This window comes from Mauremys reevesii, linkage group 1 (genome assembly GCF_016161935.1).
Source record: "Mauremys reevesii isolate NIE-2019 linkage group 1, ASM1616193v1, whole genome shotgun sequence".
Lineage (NCBI taxonomy): Eukaryota > Metazoa > Chordata > Testudines > Geoemydidae > Mauremys > Mauremys reevesii.
In genome coordinates, this window is record NC_052623.1 from 56,692,120 (window position 1) to 56,712,620 (window position 20,501).

Below are 20,501 nucleotides of genomic sequence, written 5' to 3' on the forward strand. Positions count from 1 at the left end.
ATTCTGTGGCCTGCATTGTGCAGGAGGTCAGACTAGATGATTATAATGGTCCCTTCTGACCTTAAAAAGTCTATGATTCTATGATTCTAGATAAAATTCAGTGCTGATAAATGCAAAGTAATGCATACTGGAAAACAATCTCAACTATACATACAAAACAATGCAATCTAAATTAGCTTTTTCCACTATGACTCCAAGATCTCTTTCTCGAGTGGTTAGTTCCTGAAAACATCCATTCAACGTGCAGCAGCAGTCATAAAAAGTGAACAATGTTAGGAACAATGTTAGTTGTATGCAGTGTGGTAGCCATGTCAGTCCCAGGATATTAGAGAGAAAAGATAAGTGAGTTAATATCAGAAGAGCTCTGTGTAGCTAAAAAGCCTGTCTCTCTCACCAACAGAGGTTGGTTGGTCCAATAAAAGATATTAACTCAACTACCTTGTCTCTCTAGGAACCATTAGGAAAGGGATAGATGATAAGTCAGTAATCATAATGCCACCATAAAAATCAATGGTACCTCCACACCTTGAATACTGCATGCAGTTCTGGTCACCCCAAATAGGTGCTGGAACAAGGAGCACTGGGGATGTGGCAGCTTGAAGGGGTTTCCATCATATACAGGGTTTACAGTTTGGTTCAATGGCTCTCAGCAGTCCTACTATACAAATTGTTCCAGCGCCCTGTCACCTTATCTCAAAAAAGCAAATATTAGAAATGGAAAAGGTACAGAGAAAGGCACTCCCCAAGATGGATAAGTAAAAATGGAAATTTTTTATGACCCATTCATAAGCCGACCCTATAATTCAGGGGTCGGCAAACTTTGGCTCCCGGGCCATCAGGATAAGCCGCTGGCAGGCCGAGAAGGTTTGTTTACCTCGAGTGTCCACAGGCACAGAGGTAAACCTAAGTAAACAGTGTCCTGGCCCGCCAGAGGCTTACCCTGATGGGCTGGGACAGCAACTGGTGGGGAAATTGGGGCTGGGGGGGAGAAGCTGGGGTCAGGGGAGTAACCCCTGTGACCACCTCCCACATGATCCCACCCCTAGCCTGGGACCCCACACTCTCCCCATCCCATCCCTTCCCACCTTAGCTGGGGCAGGCCAGGGGAGGATGTCTCTGGCCTGGCCAGAACTGCTCCAGCAGGCTGGGTAGCGCAGCTGCAGCCTGCCAGCCCTGGAGCTGCAGCTGCTTCAGAGGCTGCAGGGGAAGCAGCGTGGCCAGAAGCGAAGAGACTCTGACCCCAACTCATCCCTTCTGGCTCTGCTGGCTGTGCTGCCTCTCCTTGCTCCCTCTGTTGGGGGGAGGGGCTATGTCCCACCTCTCCCTCTCTATACCCGTTCATAAGCCAACCCTCTTCTCTGATGCTTCCCTTTTTTACTAAATAAAAAGTAAAAATCAGGTACTTCTTCACACCATGCACAGTCAACCTGTTGCCAGGGGATGTTGTGAAGTCCAAAACTATAACTGGGTTCAAAAAAGAATTAGATAAGTTCATGGAGGATAGGTCTATCAGTGGGTATTAGTCAAGATGGTCGGGGATGCAACCACATGCTCTGGGTATCCCTAAGCCTTTGACTGCCAGATGCTGGGTCTAGACAACAGGGGATGGATTACTTGATAATTGCCCTGTTCTGTTCGTTCCCTTTGAAGCATCTGGCATTGGCTACTGTCAGAAGACAGGATACTGGGCTAGACAGACCTTTGGTCTGACCCAGTAGTCAGACATCCAGACTCTACTCTGCACACAGCTATTAAGTTTGGGCTGCTCCAAATTCCAGCCTCATGAGAGAAAACAAAACATGAATAGGAAGGAGCCCTGATGACGACTAGTGGATCAGGCCCTACGGCAGGAATGGGGAACCTAGAGAGCCAATGACTAACTCCTGCTGTATCAGTACGGTTGTAAGTACCTGCTATAGGCTGATGGGGAAAATGGGGCACATTTTTTTATCTGAAGAGTGTCCCCAGGCGTTAATGTATGTAAACAACTGGTCTTGATAAGGTAATGTAATTTTACAATTAGCAGATCTGAAAGCATACGTGGAATACAAACTTACATACGTAAGAATATTGTTCTGAGATTTTTTTCCATTTTGAACAAGGTTTTAAATAAACACATTAATCTCTTCCAGTCAAATTAAATAATTCAACAGTGACCTCAGCATGAGTCTGAACACTATTGTTGTTAGTGGGAGAGAAGCCAAGGGAACATGTATAAAAGCAAAAGCAGTGCTCTGTAGACCATGTGATGAAATCTAAGATAAGGCTACATTGTACAATTTCCTTTCATGCTCCTTCATTTCTCTCTTAAGACAAGAATTAAAAAAAAAATCTAAATGATCATACAAAGTATAAATGGCATTAAATGCCGCTTTTAGATATACACACCCTATACTGCTATTGACTAACATTATCATCAGAACATCCTACTTCAGAGCTATTAGATTACAGAATACTGCAGGCTGCTCAGCAGACGAAACCATTTGTTCCTGTGCCTAGATGTTCCATTAGGAAATACTTAGGCAGCCTCTCTGCTATAGTGCTGTAAAGACAGAAAAATGGTAATTCACAACCTAATTTAATTTAAACAATCTTTTAGGACCACATTTGTTTCAGACATAAGCATCTCGTATCGAGCAACTTATACTGGTAGTGGGTTCCTGCAGCACTGCCAGGTTAAAGTTCTAAAATGCTTTAAGCAATGCTTGAGTCTGACGTGTTTCCAGCATTGATGGTCTGACATGTTTTCCTATGTGGATGATTTGAGTCCATGGGAAAAGCGTGTCTCAACTCTGATGATCAAACTCTACAGTTTTACAAAGTCATGAGCTTTGCCATTTGAGATCTGGTGTTACCACCAGTTCTGGTCTCACTGTTTCTGAATTTCAAGCTTTGTGGTGATAGAACATGCAACATTCGTGTGAATGCCTTGCATCATTCAGTCAATAGTTACTTCTCTAGCATACCTCACTTTCCACAGAGCTCAGGATGGAAGGGTAAGACAGCATGAAACCATCTTACTCTTCCACTGATTCCTTCTGTGATAGGAAGACCCTTTAAGAGGGACCCCAGGGCTGCTGCAGGCTACAGAATACCCTGGCAGTGTGGCTCTGTTGAAGCCATGCTGCTAGGGAGCCTGACACTAAGAGGAGAGGACTGCAGAGGACACAGAGCCATCATACCCTTGCTGTTTTGTAACCTGATCCAACTCCCAATGAAGTCAGTGAAAAGGCATCTAGTAAGTTAATGGAAGCTGCATCAGTTTGTCCAGTAGGAGCACACAGCCCTGGCATGGTAGAGCCCTGCATTCAGGAATGGATCTTGGGAGTCTCAGACTCTGAGACAATTCAAGTAGCGCCCAATGGTGCAGCCAATGGAACTTATTCCTGGACAGAGGACTAGCACAAGGCTTATGCATCACTTATGACCCATTTAAATCCAATTTTGAGGATTTTAGTGGTGCATAGCCCTTGTGCTGATCTTCTACATGGGTGGATTTCACCCAACAGATATAATCCTGCTCTTGTTGAAGTCAATGGGAAAAGTTCCACTGGTGTTAAAGGAAACAGGACATGGCTACATGCCACTGTGTAGAGAGCAGAAGCCAGTTTTGCCTAATGCTGTGTACATACATATCTACAGTAAGAACTGCACCCTACTGCACATCCATCCAGGACACAGTGTAAGATTGTCTTGCTCTCACTGTACACCCAACCGACTGACTCACAAGCAGCACGGGTACCAGTCTAGAAAAAAGACTGCTGTCATCAGTCTCGGTGTCACTGAAATGGCTAAATATGTGCACAGAGTAGATATTCTCAGAGGGCTGTCTAGACATACACTGTGCAATGCTTTGGGATATTGCTAGACACTGGGAAACGGTGAATCTATAGGACAGCAACTAAACCGCTACAAGAATCAAAGGAAAAAGAAACCGTCTGTAGATAAAATGTCTCCAATATAAAGGACTGTGTGTTTAACGCGATACTATCTGTAACTTTCTTACATATTCCTGTTACAGCTAACACCTCAGATTACTGTAACTAAAAGAGATCATAGGGAAAGAGTGGGTTTTTTTCCCCAGAGGTTTTTCTAAATGTCTGCCTTTGACACCACTTTGTGTATATTCTGTTTCACTGCAGTCATTTCTTTGTGCAGGTCTTTCACACAGCAACAAAGGACAGAAAAACAATTTTTTAAAATATGAAAGTGTGGTAAAGTCACATACATTTGGGTCTAAAATGAGTATAATGCTTTATCATAACTAGCTGTTATGTAGTGTTTTCCATCAGTAGATCTCAAAGAAAGCAGGAAATCAGTATCATTAGCCCCATTGTACAGATGGAAAATTGAGGCAGAGAGGTGAACTGAGATCAGTGGCAAAACTGGGAACAGAATCCAGGTCCCCAGGTGTAAGTCTAGTGCTGTATCCACTAGGCTACACTAACCCCCATAACAAGGTACAGTTGAGAGGCATGGAATTAAAGCTGAGGGGGTGAGGAACACAGAGAAACCAGTTTGAAAGGGAAGAAAGGGAAACCTGGCAAGCAGACAGCACAGGAGGAAAAAAGCTGAAGGGAAGGAAAAAAAATATGAGGTACGATGGAAGCATTTTATTGCAGCTGCAGATTAAGCATGAAGATGAAAGGAGGCCTGCAGCTGAAGGGAATTCAGTGACCCACACACTGAGTTTATTTGTAAGTGGCCTGTATTTTGAAGCCTGTGAATTTCAATTTCAGACTATCTACACAGTTGAACACTAGGCCCCACCCTCCTTTGTCATTTACAATTTCTAAACCCTGCCGAACATGTCTGAACACGTATACCCTTTAATCTAGCTTTAACTTGTTTATACTAACTGTGACTTGAGAGAAGGATTTTTGATAATGGTATTTCTAAACCTTGTCTTTTTGTCACATGCAAATACTAGCAAAGCACCTGGTGTGAAATCCTCGCCCTACTGAAAGCAGTGCGAGTTTTGCTACTGAATTCAATACGGTCAGGATTTTATCCCAGAAATGTTACCCTTAAAGAATTCTCTCACTCACTCACCTTTGAACGACACGTAGTGTGATGAGAGAGATCTTCACTCCTTTCTCCCTGAGCACTGCAATCAGTCCCAGACCTCTTACCCATGATTCTCAAACTACTGCAGCTGTATGGTACTGCTAGTGACTCCCCATGCCCGATGGAAAGAGAGTCAGCTGCTTCTACAGCACCACACCTCTTAGCTCGGACCCCGCAGGGCCTTCTTAGGGTACGTCTATACTGCAATAAAAGACCCGCGGCATGGCTGTGGCTGGCCCAAGTCAGCTGACTTGGGCTCGTGGGCGTTGGGGTATAAGGCTAAAAACTGCAATGGAGATGTTTGGGCTCAGGCTGGAGCACAAGCTCTGAAAATGCACGAAGGGGGTGGGTCTCAGAGCCTGGGCTCCAGCCTGGGCTTGAACAATACAATAGTGTTGTGGGGTTTTATTGCAACATAAACATACCTTTTAGGGGCTGGCATCTGTGAGTGCGGAGGAGGCACGTTCTCCCAATCTAGCAAAGAATCCACAAGATAGATAATAAGGCTAAATTACTTTCTTACACAGCTCCTTTCACCACAGAACCTTAAAGGGGGTGAGACTCTCAGGGCAGCTTCAGGCTGGAGCAGCAGAGAGCCCTTGAGCCAGTAGGGAAGCACTCAGCATTCATGAAGACATCTCTGTGCCTCCAATAGATCCCTGACATCTGTGTAGGACTCACAGCACCCATGGGGGCTTCCGGACTCAACCCTCTGTTACGTCCACTGGGGTCAAATCGCCTCTCTCTGCACACAGACTCGGGAGGGATTCTGGGCCTTTCAGATTTATTTATATGGCATTTTGCCAAACCCTGTCATTCTTTCAAGTCTTTCCATCCACTTACTGCTGATTCACACAAACGGCCCAATCCTGCCGCCCTTCCAAACCCCACTGTAATCAATGGTAGCTTCAGATACAGAGCTTGCAGGATCAGGCCCAAAGTAAGTATCAGTTGTCTTCATCTGAGATAGATATTGCTCTGATCTTACAGTTTACTGCTGAGATGGGAGGAGCAAAGCAAGAGAATCACTATGGAGGCAGTGAGGCAGAGCGGCCTCCCTTCACTACAGAAGGGGTTAACTCCTCATGGTGGGAGTAGCTAACCCCGCCCCGCCCCCCTTGCAGGAAGTGCACAGGCAGGACAGGAAGTATAAGAGTAGGGCTCTGCAGTTGGGGCCAGACTAGAGAAGGAGGCAGACAGTCCCTCCCAGAGAGCCGAGCCCTCAGCAGAATCCAGGACCAGCCGAGGGGAAGAAAGTCTACCCACTGCCCCAGGAGACAAAAGACCCTGAGAAGACACCGGAGTAAGGGTCACCTGACTGTAAATCTGAGAGACAGAGCTCAGCGGCAACAGAGCAGCACCAGCCAGAACCAGTAGGAAGTAGCCCTGAGAAACAAGAGGTTGGTCCAGTTGCACTGCCGGGATGTGAGGCAGCAACCGCACATTTCTCTGTGGCAGGATCGCCCACTCCTGCTAGGGCCCTGGGCTGGGACCTGGTGGAGCAGGTCCCCTTACCCTCTGACCCCAGTCCTGTATGCGGGGCTGGATGCACATTAACCTTTAAGCCAGAAGGCTGAAGTCAGACTGTTGCTGTTTGCCCCATCAGAAGGCTGAGGGCCATAGACTGTTTAAGTGCTCAGAACATGCCTAGAGGGCCAGGCCGATAGACTATTGTTCACCCTGGAGAGGAGAGCAGGACTACTGGCTCACTGGGGTGTGCTGAACCCTCCTTCTGGAGACCTGAACTGCTACTCGGCCGACTTGCATGGTCGCAGGTCAGACCACCTGACGAACATCCAGTAGGCGTGCAGACTTCCTGATGCCACCAGAAGGGAGTGCCCTTGACCCCGAGAGGGAAGAACAACGTGGTGGAGAACTCAGGCTTCATCCCACCCCTGAGTCAAGGGGATGAGCCAAGGGCTAACCAGAGACCACCCTACAGAAGGGGGACAAAAAGAGACCCCACTGTGATGGACTCATGGAAAGCCAGCAGTGGCTCCTTCAACAGCTGGGCAGTCAGCAGCAACGAGAGAGTTGGGGGCCCAGCACCAGGAGCAGCAGCAATGCCTGCAGCAGCTCACTACCCTACTACCGACACCTCTTACCCCTAACCCTGGTGGAGAAGTGACTCAAACTGGCCCTGCAGCTCCTGTATGCCTGGCTAAGATGAGCCCCAACAACAATCCGGAGGTCTTTCTTGTCATGTTTGAGTGGGCCACCTCAGGAGCCAACTGGCCCCCTGAGCAGTGGGCCACCCTTTTGGCTTCATACCTAATGAGCCCAGCCTAAGCTGTGTACCAAGGACTCCTAGTGGCCGACACCCAAGACTATGGGTGCCTGAAAAGTGATGCCCTCGACATCACGCCCAAGATGCATCAGCAACGACTGTGCAGAAAGACATACCCATCCGGGCAGTGAAATAGATGTGATTAAGATAGAGAATGTATGTGAATGCATGCCTAGTTTAAACAATGAATGAATGGTTAGGAGTAATCCACCACCACACCTCAAAGGAAGGAAAAACAAAACATCTAATAACATGGAACATGAACTGACATAGGAATAAATTCCTATAAAACTGGACTCTAAAGACTGAGGACTTTGAGTCTAACTATAACATCTATACAGAACCTGAATAAATGATTGTGTGATCTTAATAAGATCCTGCTGGTTTTTATTGTATTGGTACAACATGGGGCCAGGCTGAGGATGGTTGCACAGCAGCTCAAAGATGCATGGTGGTGGTGGTTACAATCTGAGGGCTTGTCTACATTTACAGGAAGATAGACACTGTGGCGATCAACGCATCAGCCATCAATTTAGTGGGTCTAATGAAGACCCACTAAATCAACCGCCGATCGTTCTCCCATTGACTCCTGTACTCCACCTGATTTAAAAGAGTAAGGGGAGTCGACGGAAGAGCGTCTCCCATCAACATCGCATAGTGTGGACACCGTGATAAGTAGATCTAAGCTACATTGATTTGAGTTACGCTATTCATGTAACTCAAATTGCATAGCTTAGATTGACTTTTCCCTTTAGCATAGATAAGGCCTGACTGGCATACCAAGGCCAAGGTCACTGACAGGTGGTGCTGGAACAATTTGTGCACCTCCTCCCACCACAAGGAAGCATATGGGTCCTTTGCCAACGGCCAGCGACCCTGAATGAGGCAGTCACACTCATGAAGAATTTTTTGGCCGTGAGATCCCTGTCAACCCCGGAGCTCAGGCCTCCACCCTGACGACTTCGCTAACAAGAGAAGAGAGGACCCAAAGCCAATGAACAGCCCCAGCCCTGGCCCAAAATGCCACAACAGACAGGACTTCGCCAACCCCCAATGATCACCCAGAGCATCTAGGTGAACCACCATGCCCCCGGACATAGTGAGGAAATCCCAAACCCCAGGTGAGCAGACCAGCTCAACAAAACCCGAGGACAGGCCCAGGTGCCCTGAAACTGGCCCAGGTTTCACCTGTGGCCATTTCGGCCACCTCCGCTGGGAACATCCAATGATGAGCTGTAACTTCGGACAGGTCTCGACCGGGGAAGCTAGAGTCCATAAACAACCCTCCGGCAAGCTGACAATCCGCCAAGACCTCATTAGGACCCCCAGGCCCACAAGAAGGGATCATCTGCCTCCAGTGCATTCACAGGGATGGGAAGCCCTATCCCACTGCTCAAGTCACCAGGATGGTAAACAGTGAAACTAGGACCATGACAAGCTCTGGCCTTGAAGCCGGCATATCCAGTCATCCTTGGCTGCGACTGGGGGTGAATCATGGAGGTTCCACCACAAATCCCAAGTCCAATCATCCAGAATTGGCGTTTGAGGGAGACCTCCTTGAAGGGATGAGGGAGATGCCCAGTGACCTGACCTGAGTGTCCGGGAATGTCAAGATAGTAAGCTCGACACTGCTGACAAGGGGAACACCCCAGTGCAACCCCGTGACAAAGAGTTGTTGAATTTGGAGGCAGGTTTTGGCCAAGATCAGGAAGACCCTCATGCTTAGTTGAACCTATGAGCAGTCAGCATCAGTGGGAGAGTCACGGAACCCTGCCGGGCAGCACAATACCCCCAATTTGAGATAACAGGTGATGCCTATAACACATTGACCTCAACCCCCAGATGCAAGAAACCCGGAATCAGTTGGTGGTGCCCCAGTGCCACCAACAAGCCATTCTGCAACTTGACCATGATGTCCATACCATGGGACACTTGGCAATGAGTAGGGCACTACCAAATTCATGGCCGTGAAAAATACGCCACAGACCATGAAATCTGGTCTTTTGTGTACTTTTATCTATACTATAGGGTAAGAGTATACAAAAACACAATGTTTCTCAAACTGGGGATCCTGACCCAAAAGGGACTGCTAAACTATTGTAGAGGGGTTGCGGTACTGTCACCCTTACTTCCGCACTGCCTTCAGAGCTGGGCGGCCGGACAGCTGCTCGACAGCTGCCCAGCTCTGAAGGCAGCGCAAAAGCAAGGGTAACAATATTGCAACCCCCTCTTGGGTCGGGATCCACAGTTTGAGAAACGCTCACTAAAGGGCTTTACATGTTTATATTTTGCTGTTTTTAAATACATATTCATCCTTTGTTACAACGCCATGAAATTTAAGATTTAAATATTTGAAACCATTAAATTCAAGATTTTTAAAATTCGACAACCATGAAATTTACAAAAAAAAAAATAGACCATGAATTTGGAAGGGCTCTATGTATGTTGCAGAAGTTTCCCCCAAAAGACCTCCAACATTGGGACCAATTCATCCCACCTCTATTACTGGCCATCCGGGAGGTCCCACAATCATCAATGCAGTTCCCTCCCTTTGAGCTGTTGTATGCCTAGCAGCCACAGATGTGGGAGAGCTGGGAACAGCTACTGTCCCCATCACAGGGCTTCCTGCAATGACTTACAGCCATGAGAGCAGCTGGTGAGAGTAGGGGTCTTAGTGAGAGAAATATCTCCACAGCACGCAGAAGGCCAAAGAGCAGACCTACAACAAGGGAGCCCAGGAGAGAACCTTCGAACCCAGTGAGAGGGTCGTCCTCCTGCTCCTCTCAGATGAATCAAAACTGCTAGCCTGGTGGTAAGGGCCCTGTGAGGTTATCTGCCGGGTGGGGCTAGTCACCTATGAGATCTGGCAACCAGACAGGAAAAAGAAACAGCAAGTCTACGATATAAATCTCCTAGACCCATGGCAGATTCGAGAGGGGCTGGTGGATTGCCCCATATGTCCCAAAGCCAGACTTAGGACCCCCATCCTGACTGACTCCGAAGAGCCACAGATTGGGAACAACCTGACCCAAGAACAACAAAGGCAGGTCAGGAGTCTACTAAAGGTGTTCCCCAAAACCTTCAGAGCCTGACTGAGACAGACCACCTTTGTTCAGCATATAATATTGACAATGGCAGGGAAGATTGTCTGAGAGATCACTCGGCCCCTGCTGCAATGAACATGGGAGATAGTGGAAAACGAGATACAGGCCACGTTGGACCTGGGGGCGGTTGAAAGGTCCCAAAGCAACAGCCCCATCATCCTCTTCCTGAAACCTGACAGGACCCTTAAGTTTTGTATAGATTTTAGGAAGGTAAATGCCATATCCAAGTTTGAGTAAGTCGGCTGAATATCAGTTCAGGTCTCCAGCAGGAGGGTTCCACGTAGAACAATAGTCTATGGGGCTGGCTCTCTGGGCAGCGCTAAACACTTAAACAGTCTATGGCCCTCAGCCTCCTGACTGGGGCAAACAGCAACAGTCTAGGACTTCAGCCTTCTGGCTTAAAGGTTAGTGCACATCCAGCCCCTCATACGGGCCCAGGGTCAAGGGAACCCACGCCCACCCTATTCCACCAGGTCCCAGCCTAGTATATATACTAAGTAGCACAATTACTCAGAATCATCTCCCTTTGATTGTACTGGCCTTCTGAGTATTAAAGTATTACCTTCTTAGGGAAACTGGTGTCCATGTCTATACATAATGAGCCATGCTTGGCTTCACCAAGGGCTGGTCTACAAGAAAACTTACACTGGCATAGCTATGTCGCTCAGATGTGTGAAAAATCCATGACTCTGGGAGAGATAGCTATGCCAATTTAACCCTCCTGTAAACAGCATGAGGTTGATGGAAAGATTCTCTTATTGACCTAGCTACTGCCTCTCGGGGAGGTGGATTAACTACAGTGACAGGAGAACCTCTCCCATTGGCATAGGTAGTGTCTACACTGAAGTGCTACAGCATCTCATCTGCGCCACTGTAACACTTCAAAGTAGACACTCCCTACGCCGACAGAAGAGGTTCGCTGGTTGCTGTAGTTAATCCACCTCCTCCAGCGGCAGTAGCTTGCTGGATGGAAGAATTCTTCCATTATCCTAGCATTGTCTACACAGGGACTTAGGTCAGCTTAAGGACACCTGTCATAGGTTTTACCCCCACTCTGAACTTTAGGGTACACATGTGGAGACCTGCATGAGAACCCCTAAGCTTAATTACTAGCTTAGATCTGGTTGCTGCCACCACCCAAATTGTTTAAAGCAGCTGTTTATGAGTCATTTGGGAAACTCTGTTTTCCCCCCCAAAATCTTTCCCTCACAAGTATTGTAACCCTTCCCTGGGTAACCTTGAGAGACTTCCCCACCAATTTCCTGGTGAACACCGATCCAAACCCCTTGGATCTTAAAACAAGGGGAAAAAATCAATCAGGTTCTTAAAAAGAAGGCTTTTAATTAAAGAAAAGGAGTAAAAGAAATACCTCTGCGAGATTAGCATACAAGCTACTCTCACAGACAACAGATTCAAAACACAGAGGATGTTCCTCTGCGCAAAAACCTTAGTTACACAAAAGAAAACCCAATTTGATTATCCCTCTAATGCAAAAAGACAAAGTCACAAAAAGAAATAAACAAACTAATTCATTCCTTATTTAATACTTACTACCCTGGGTGATTCCTGCACAGAACTTAATGAATAGAACAAAGGAAGAACTTCCCTCCTTCCTCTTGAAACATCTTGTCCCCCCATTGGTTCCTCTGATCAGGTGTCAGCTAGGCTAGGTGAACTTCTTAACCCTTAATTGTCTGTTTATGACACACACACCCCAAATCATAGACAGTGTTAGACCACAGTGGCTGACCACTCAAGGGTCTGGATTTTTCACACCCGACTGGTGCATAGTTGGGACTTAATTCTCCAGCTGAACCTCAGATGTTGATTTCAATCGATGATCTAGACCTTCACCAGAACAAAGAACAAGGGCCCAATCATGCAGTCCTTGCTCAGGCAAAACTTCCATTTCAAGCCAATGTTTGATTAAGGACAGTTGGGAGTGGCCTCCCGAGACCAATGAAAGAGGAGGCTTAACCAATTATTGCTATTATTTATTAGTCTCTAGACTGCCCAAATTAGAGCAGGACCCCTTGGTGAATGGCACTATAGATACACACAATAAGAGAAGGTCCCTTCCCCAAAGAGTTTACAACCTAAATAAACAAGACAGACAAAGACTGGAAGAAAAGAAATATTATCCCCATTTTACAGGCAGGCAGAGTCCCGAATTCCTTGCATACCAAGCATTCCCATCTAAGTTGTAGCAATGTCCAACATTGTTTCTAAAAATGAAGTGGTTGGAAAAATTAGAGTTAATGGTTTTTAAAATAAATGCTGGCCCTTCTCAAACAAAGTGCATATCCAAATGCCATCAGGACAAACACTTACAGGAAGAAGGGACTGCAGAAGTATTTCAGTGTCAGGGCTGAGCTAGAACTAATCAGATCCTGTAATCCTTGTGATCAATCACTGGTTTCCTGGAGATTTTCCCACACAACCATTTTAGGAAAAGGAATAGCTCGAAATTAGATGTTCAACATATTGTAATAGATATATATCTAAAGAGCTGTTACCTAACCTGTACTTAATGTGGACTTTTCATGTAGAGGATATTTTATGTGGAAAATTTAGTATCTCAGGTCCCTAGAACATAATGTACTATTTGATCTATACTGTGCAATAAAACCAAAGGTACTAGATGAAGCAAATGTTATATCTTCATAAGTGTAAAATTTTCCAGCTTATTACAGAAGAGATTTTGGGCCCAATTCGGTGAGGTTCTACAAGGTGCTGAGAGCCTTCAATTTTCCCTGAAATCAGGGGAAACCAAAGGTGTTTGAAACCCTTCAGCATCTGTTCAGCATTATGTTAACACAGTGTGATGTGTTTTACAAAGACATGGTTTGGTGTAGCTGAATGCAAAACAAAATACAGATGAGGTTTCTAAATTCCAGAAGAGAGAACTTTCAGAAGTGATTCCAATCTGATCGACAGCAGGTACAAATAAAGTAGCTGTAATTCCATCATCCTCCATTTTCTCCTAAGCACACAAAGTTTAAAGGATGCACAGATTTTTTTTCTTCTTTTCAGTTTTTATATTTATTTTTTTTTTATGTACAGAGAGATTTCAACTTCCCATATTAGCAGTTTTCCACTGAATCACATTAGCGTTGCTCAAGTCATATCACATTCAAATAGGTTTTTCCTAAATGGCTTTCATTGTGTATTACTATGGAAAATGATAATGTAATAAGCTTGCCTGCTTGAGCATCCACAGTACTCTGCACTAATAAGTGCTCTATAGCATGGAACCCCATGATACCCTTTGGGGCATCCACAATCTCTGCCTGCTGGGGAATTAGATCCAAATATGCCAGTGACAAGGAGGAGTGTTGAGCGCAGGCGGGCAGTGGAGTTATTTGCCTCTGTAAAACAGGACCAATGGCAAGGACTCCACCACTGAAGAGACCAAGGCCTTGGCTACACTGGTGCTTTACAGCGCTGCAACTTTCTCGCTCAGAGATGTGAAAAAACACCCCCCCTGAGCGCAGCAAGTTACAGCGCTGTAAAGTGCCAGTGTAAACAGTGCCCCAGTGCTGGGAGCGCGGCTCCCAGCACTGTAAGCTAATCCCCTCGGGGAGGTGGAGTACCTGCAGCGCTGGGAGAGCTCTCCCCCAGCGCTGGTGCCGCGACCACACTCACACTTCAAAGCACTGCCGCAGGAGCACTCCCGCAGCAGCGCTGTACAGCTGCAAGTGTAGCCATACCCCAAGTGACAGCAGCCCAGAGGCTGCTGAAGGTGGACTGGGCATTTTCCACTTAGCTCCTGCATAACACAGCTAGATAAGCTCAGGCTTTATATGGGATTTGAGTATTTCACTATAACATGGCTAAGGACCAACACAGCTGGGCACCCATCCATCCAGGTATGTATATAGTCCCCATCAGTCCCCGCTTCCTAATGACTTCAATTGGAGTTGTGTGGTGTTCATTCCCTCTAAAAATCAGAGTGTTTTTATAAGAGACAACATGCAGCATTAGGTGCTTAAATTTAAGCACCTGAAGTGTGAAAGTGTCAACCAACGTCTTATTTTCTATTTCAGGCAGCTTTACACCATTTTAAGGATTTCACAGCTAAGGTAAACAATCTAGAAAATTAAATTAAAAAAATGAATAAACAACAAACTCAAAAAACAATTCAACTTTGTTGCATTTTGGTGACTTCCTAGCACAATCATTTGCATTTAAAAGTATTATTTACACACTACAGTACAGTTAGCAAACACTCCACTGCAGAAGTGTAAACCAAATCATGCTCCACGCCTCCCCTTGCTTACAGAATAGAAGCATAACCAAGTGCAATGCAATAGAGAACAAACAACAGAGTACCAACTAATGGTGATAGACCTACGCCTGCTGCCAGTGAAACCTGGGAATGAGGGGGAAAAGGAGGCCCAAAACTGAACAAACATCCTGATTTGTTTTTAAATGGACCACAGCTCTGGAGCTTATAGGCAACTCCCATATGAGATCTGAAAGTACGAAGCTTAAATTTAGTGTGACAGAAAGAAGGAAAGCTGATGTATAGAGATTCCAGAGTGCGTATTTGTGTGGCAACATGACTGAAGCATAGAGGAAAAGGAACAAGATTTTGGCAGTGGTGTTTCTGATGGGGAGCAGACATGAGGATGCTGGAGAGCTTGAGGCTGCAGTATCAAAGATGGAAAGTTGCTGCAGAGTGGACTAATGCTGTGGCAGCAGTGAAAGACAGGAAGGGAGGAATTTGAAAAGTACGGTAAAGAAAAAAAAAGACGGAAGATTTAGCTGAGGATCTGAGGAAACAGAGAGAAGTCAAAGTTGTCGCCAAGAGTTCAGATGAGGGGAGGATAGCGATGTTACTGACAATGACAAAGAAAGTGGGAAAAGATACAGAAATTGCATTCCTGATCTGAGAACAGTGAGGATACACAAAGGTGTTCCTAATCAATGGGGGGGGGGTGGAGTATAGGGTGAATTTTGCAACCCCAACCTTAAAGTCAACCACCATAATGATGGGGATTAGCTCTGTGAAGATGTATTGCATTTGAAATTAGGTTGGAAAGAAAAAGCCAAACAAATTTTCGACATCTGTGCACCTACTGAGGTGCACAGGAGTCCCCAAAATATATCTGCCTGAAGGAGTTACACCTCTTTGCCTTATTTGCTGCAATCCTGATTCCAAACTTAAAGAAACAGTCTATATCTTGTTTGTATAAGGTGTTGCAACAATTCCTGCAGAACCCTTTAATGGTCAAAACCACATCTGCCTAAAGCCACATGTATCTGCAACACAAATCTGGTTAATTAGCTTAATTCTAATTCATATGCATTTACTAGAAAGGATTTTAGTAGTCTTGGTTCCAATCTTGCAACTCTTTGGTACTACTCTCTTGAGTAGAGGTTGCAAGATTTTCAGTTAACTAAAAATAAACAATAGATTTCGCACTGCATTCTCAGGAGCAGTCCCAGGTTCTTTATTATAAGCACCTTTTCATAAATATTAATCTTATTATTTGAACATGATGCAAAAAAACTGCCAATGAAAATAAGTTAGGTTATTTTTTTGAATGGTCATTTTATGAAACTGAATTCTGTTTCTAATTTTTTCTTATGCCAAATGCTCTCAGACAGTACTAAACCAGCATAAAGCTCTCGTTGTCATTTACTTATTATTTTGTGCTGCTAATATACATATAAACATTCATATTATTGTTTATACCAACCACCAGCAGAAAATCAGAAAGTCAGGAACAACCACCAATTGCATACATGGTTTTTTTGCTATATTGTTTTAACTTAAAATATTTACCATGCTTTCTTCCCCCCTCTGCACTTATTTCCAAAGAATATTCAGAGCAAATAGAATCCATACAAACGCTCATTAGTAATTGTTACATTATTTATTTGCAATGGACAAATTACTCAAAAGTATATTTTCTTCCTTTTGGCCAGCTTTAGTCTGTGAACTTCATTTAAATCAGAAGGCACAGTCCAGCTGATCCTGGAATTGCTGCTAGCCACTGTCATCAGTAGTAATACTCTACTTAGTGCTCTGGTTAGAGGTCACTAATAATTAACAGCTATCTTCCTCTGAATTAAACAAGGGGAAAATAAAACTTTGTCAAGATGGATTAGCCTGGCCACTAGAATTACAACAGTTTAGTATTCAAGAGAGAGGATTGTGGGACACTATCTCCCTGACTGATAACAGCAGAGAGTTAAGATGAAGAAAGTTTGTAAAGAAAAGAAGGGGGGAGGAGGAATTAACTGTCCAGTGTTTTGTGACATCTTTTACTGTGTATCTAGTCTGATTCCAGGGGTTTGGACCCAATTATGTTGAAACTGAAGTCACTGTGAGTGCTACCACTGATTTCCAATGGGAGACGCATCCAGACCTTCATGATATTTGATTCCTCTAAATATATTTCTATCCTCAACATATGTTTTGGGCATATATGTATGTGTCTCTTGGGTTTGAACAAATGTGTTAAAAAAAGATACTTACCAGTCACACAAGCGCATTTTTTAAATGAGTGTTGTAAAGCACTGAGGATGTACACCACTGTATTTTATTTCAGTTTATACATAAACAAAAGCATCTATCCCAGACTCTGGGTACCTTTAATAATTTTACAACCTTAATTACCACAGTGAGTGGCAAAAAAATACTAGATCCATATTTTAGTCATTTTTGCAAAACTGCTGGTGTTTCTAAATGTCAGGAATAAAGTAAAGAAGAAAACATTTACCTCTCCCTCTCCTAGAAAAGCCAGACAGAGATGAGAATCTGAAACCACTGTAGACCTCAGTAAACATATAGCTATATATATTTCTCAGCAAATTTCATTTACCAAAAACTTTGCTGATATAAACTTATTTGAACTGGTATAACAAAGGAAATGTTGTAAAAATTACTTCCCTGTTTTAAAAGCGAATAGGAAACAAACACAAACCAGCCAACAAATGTTAGTGCAGATCAGCAATGGCACTGGTACCTATCAAATCTAAAAGAAGGGAGTTGTCTGGCTGAATAAAAAGGATGAACTTTGAGAGATGACAGTTGTCCAAGCCATTGCTATGAGGATTCATTGCTCACAGTCAAATTTTACAGTACTTCCTTTAGATTACACCACAGAAGATTAGAAGATAATGTGCTCCTAACATTTATAAACATGTTCTTATGTGCATCTCATTTATAAAATACTGAATCTTTGTCTTATCTACACTGTCCTTCCTGCACAACCCCAAACCTGAATACAGTCCAAGAACTTGTACCTTATTTCCTACTTCTAAGAGTTTAAGGGAAAACTCATTCATTGAGAGGTTGCCTATTTTTTGTCAATTTCTTTTTTCCTTATATCTATTTAGACTAAACCAGGGGTTCTCAAACTGGGGGTCGGGATCCCTCAGGGGGTTGTGAGATTATTCCATAGAGGAGTCGCAAGCTGTCAGCCTCCACCCCAAACTCTGCTTTGCCTCCAGCATTTATAATGGTGTTAAATATATTTTAAAAGTGTTTTTAATTTACAGGGGGGAGTCACACTCAGAGGGTTGCTATGTTAAAGTTCCGACAAGGTGGGTATTCACCCACGAAAGCTCATGTTCCAAAACGTCTGTTAGTCTATAAGGTGCCACAGGATTCTTTGCTGCTTTTATGCTAAAGGGGTCGCCAGTACAAAAGTTTGAGAACCACTGGAGTAAACATTTAATTATACATGTATTCTTCATTTTCATTCACATTGATGAGAATCCTTTAAAGCAAGTACCACTGGTAACAGTTCGTATACATTTAGACTGAAAGTACAAATATCTGGAAGCCACCCACTATATTATATAACAATTTAGAAAAAAATTGAACCAACTATGAATTTCCTCCATTTACGCTGTCCAGACTTGCTTAAAAAAAAAATAAAAAAAATCAGGCGACTGCCCATAGCTGAGATTATTGTTTTGGAAATCCTGCTCAATGGCAGTAATTGCTTGTCCAAAAGACACTGATCGGATTCAGATTGATATGCTAGTTACACAAATGTGCTAACAAAATCTGACAAATGCTGACGTTTCATTGGCAGGTATTTCCAGTAGCAAGATTTCTAGACTACAAAATGCAATGTGATGGGGAAAAGTGTTTCAAAACGTGACATGTGGGTTTTTTTCCGCTAAATGAGAAGGAAAGAAATCATAATAGTGGGAAGACATGTCAGCGTTTAGCCATCCATAAAAGTGTTTTTCCTTGTGCTCCTCCTTTCGATCACAATACTGGCGTCAGTTTGTCTCCTGTATCTGTTTCCCCCTCCCTCCCTCTTGCAAATATCTGGCATAGGAACAGCCAGCAAAGAGGGGAAAAAATCAAGTATTTTAGCACAAGGAAACGATCCGCGTAGCAGCCTAAAAACACTTGAGAAGCACATTCTTAACTTTGTTTTTAAATGCCTACAAGGTAAGTACAATGCAGAGCAATTAAATGGAAAAGATCCACGCGACCCCCCCCCCCCCCCCCATGGGAGAGGCCATTTCTTTCATTGCGGCCCCTGGACTGTAATTATACAGCCCTGGATGGAGGTGCGTTTTCCTCTGGGTCAGCACGGGAAAGTGCTGTGCCCCGAATCAGTGCCTGGCCAGGCAGCGATGCCTGTGCCGAACCGGCAGCCTCCACCCCAGGCGCACACACCCTGCTGCAGCTGGTCTGTCTCGGGGCGGGCAGGGAGCGCGTTCCCGCCTGCGCTCACGGACAGCAGGACACTGACAAAGGTCCCGTCCCCCCAGCTCTCCTGCCATGCAAACGGGCCGGGCTCGGCACCTTCCTCCCCAGGTGCGGGGCGCGCACGTGCCGCGGGCTCCTGCCAAGCGAGAAGTTTGCAAAGCCGCGGGAGGTCTGCGGGCAGCCTCGGCCGCCCCTGGCCGCGGGGAAGCCCCACGCCGCGTCTCCGGCTCGCGTGGGGAGGGGAAAGGAGGCTCTTACCTGCCGCTCGCGCCTGGCCCGCGCGTCTCTCTGCGGCTCGCACAGCCACTCGCTGCCGCGGCGGGGACGGGGCTGCAGCAGGGGCCGGCAGCAGCGGCAGCAGCAGTCCCGGCCGGCGTCAGTCAGGCTGGAGCCGCCGAGCCTGTCTTAGTGCGCCGAGCTGGAGCGCGGCCAGGGAGCGCGTCTGCCTCGGTGCCGCCCCTGGGCGCTGCCCACGCCCACCCCAGCCGCGCGCGGGGTCCAGGGCTGCGCCGGGCCCCTGCTCCGCTCCCGCCACCAGCAAGGCGCGCCCCTCACGAGGGGTGCTTGGCATTCAGTGAGGGGAGCCCAGCGTGCTAGGCGCTGTACAAACAGGCACATCTGCCCCAGCGTGCTAGGCGCTGTACAAACCCTAAACAAAAAGGTTCCTGGGGCCCCCTTCACTGGTGTGTTTCACCCTCCTAGAGGGGCTAGGACTTAACTTAGGTGCTTGGGGGAGGCTGGAGAATCCAGATGACTAGTGTGATTCAGCCCCCAGCATCCATGGCGGTTGGAAAGGCAGGGAAGTTAGCTGTGGAGGATAACCAGTGGGTCACCCCTTTGCATCCCTCCGCCCAAAGCAGGATCGTTCCCTGCAGAGGGTTTTACCTACTCGCTCACCTGTCCCAAGCAATGGCATTTCCCTTGTGACTCTCATTCCCAGCCTTAATGCTGAGGGTACATTTGTAATGAGTTTATTCCTAATGCATCCCACATTAATAGACAGCTGTGTGTTTGTCAGTGTGTTGCAACCGAACGTCTTATAAGAGTGTTTATAAAAGGCATTAAACCATTTCATTTTTACCCCGCAGTAGACACTGTTCTAGTGCCTTATATGCTGCACTAATATATAATGGGACAAATTACTGCTGGGGTGACAGAAGTGTGTTGGAAGGTGAAAGAGGTTCTGAAGGGCCCCGTTAGCACAGCCGTCTAGGAGTCAAAAGCGCAAGGGGTCGGGGCCAGCTAGTATTGACAGCAGTACTGCTCCTCTTCACCCCAGGAGCCCTGGAGGCATTATGCTTAATGCAGGCATAAGGCTTTTCTTCTCCACTGCCGGAGCACTGGAGATCCTACCTCT

The 20,501-nt window shown here is 45.6% G+C and overlaps 1 protein-coding gene across 5 annotated transcripts in view; it reads right to left on the reverse strand.

Annotated features, from left to right (window-relative positions):
- Positions 1–19,513, reverse strand: part of SMAD9 (SMAD family member 9) — a 67,756-nt gene extending 48,243 nt beyond the window's left edge. For 4 of the 5 annotated variants that reach the window (XM_039531838.1, XM_039531818.1, XM_039531846.1 and 1 more), the window contains exon 1: positions 19,403–19,513. The gene's annotated coding sequence lies outside the window, so the exon portion shown is untranslated. Of the gene's footprint in view, positions 1–19,240; positions 19,338–19,402 lie in introns of those variants that run through there. The other variant, XM_039531828.1, reaches the window with a different exon arrangement.
- Positions 19,514–20,501: the final 988 nt, after the last annotated feature.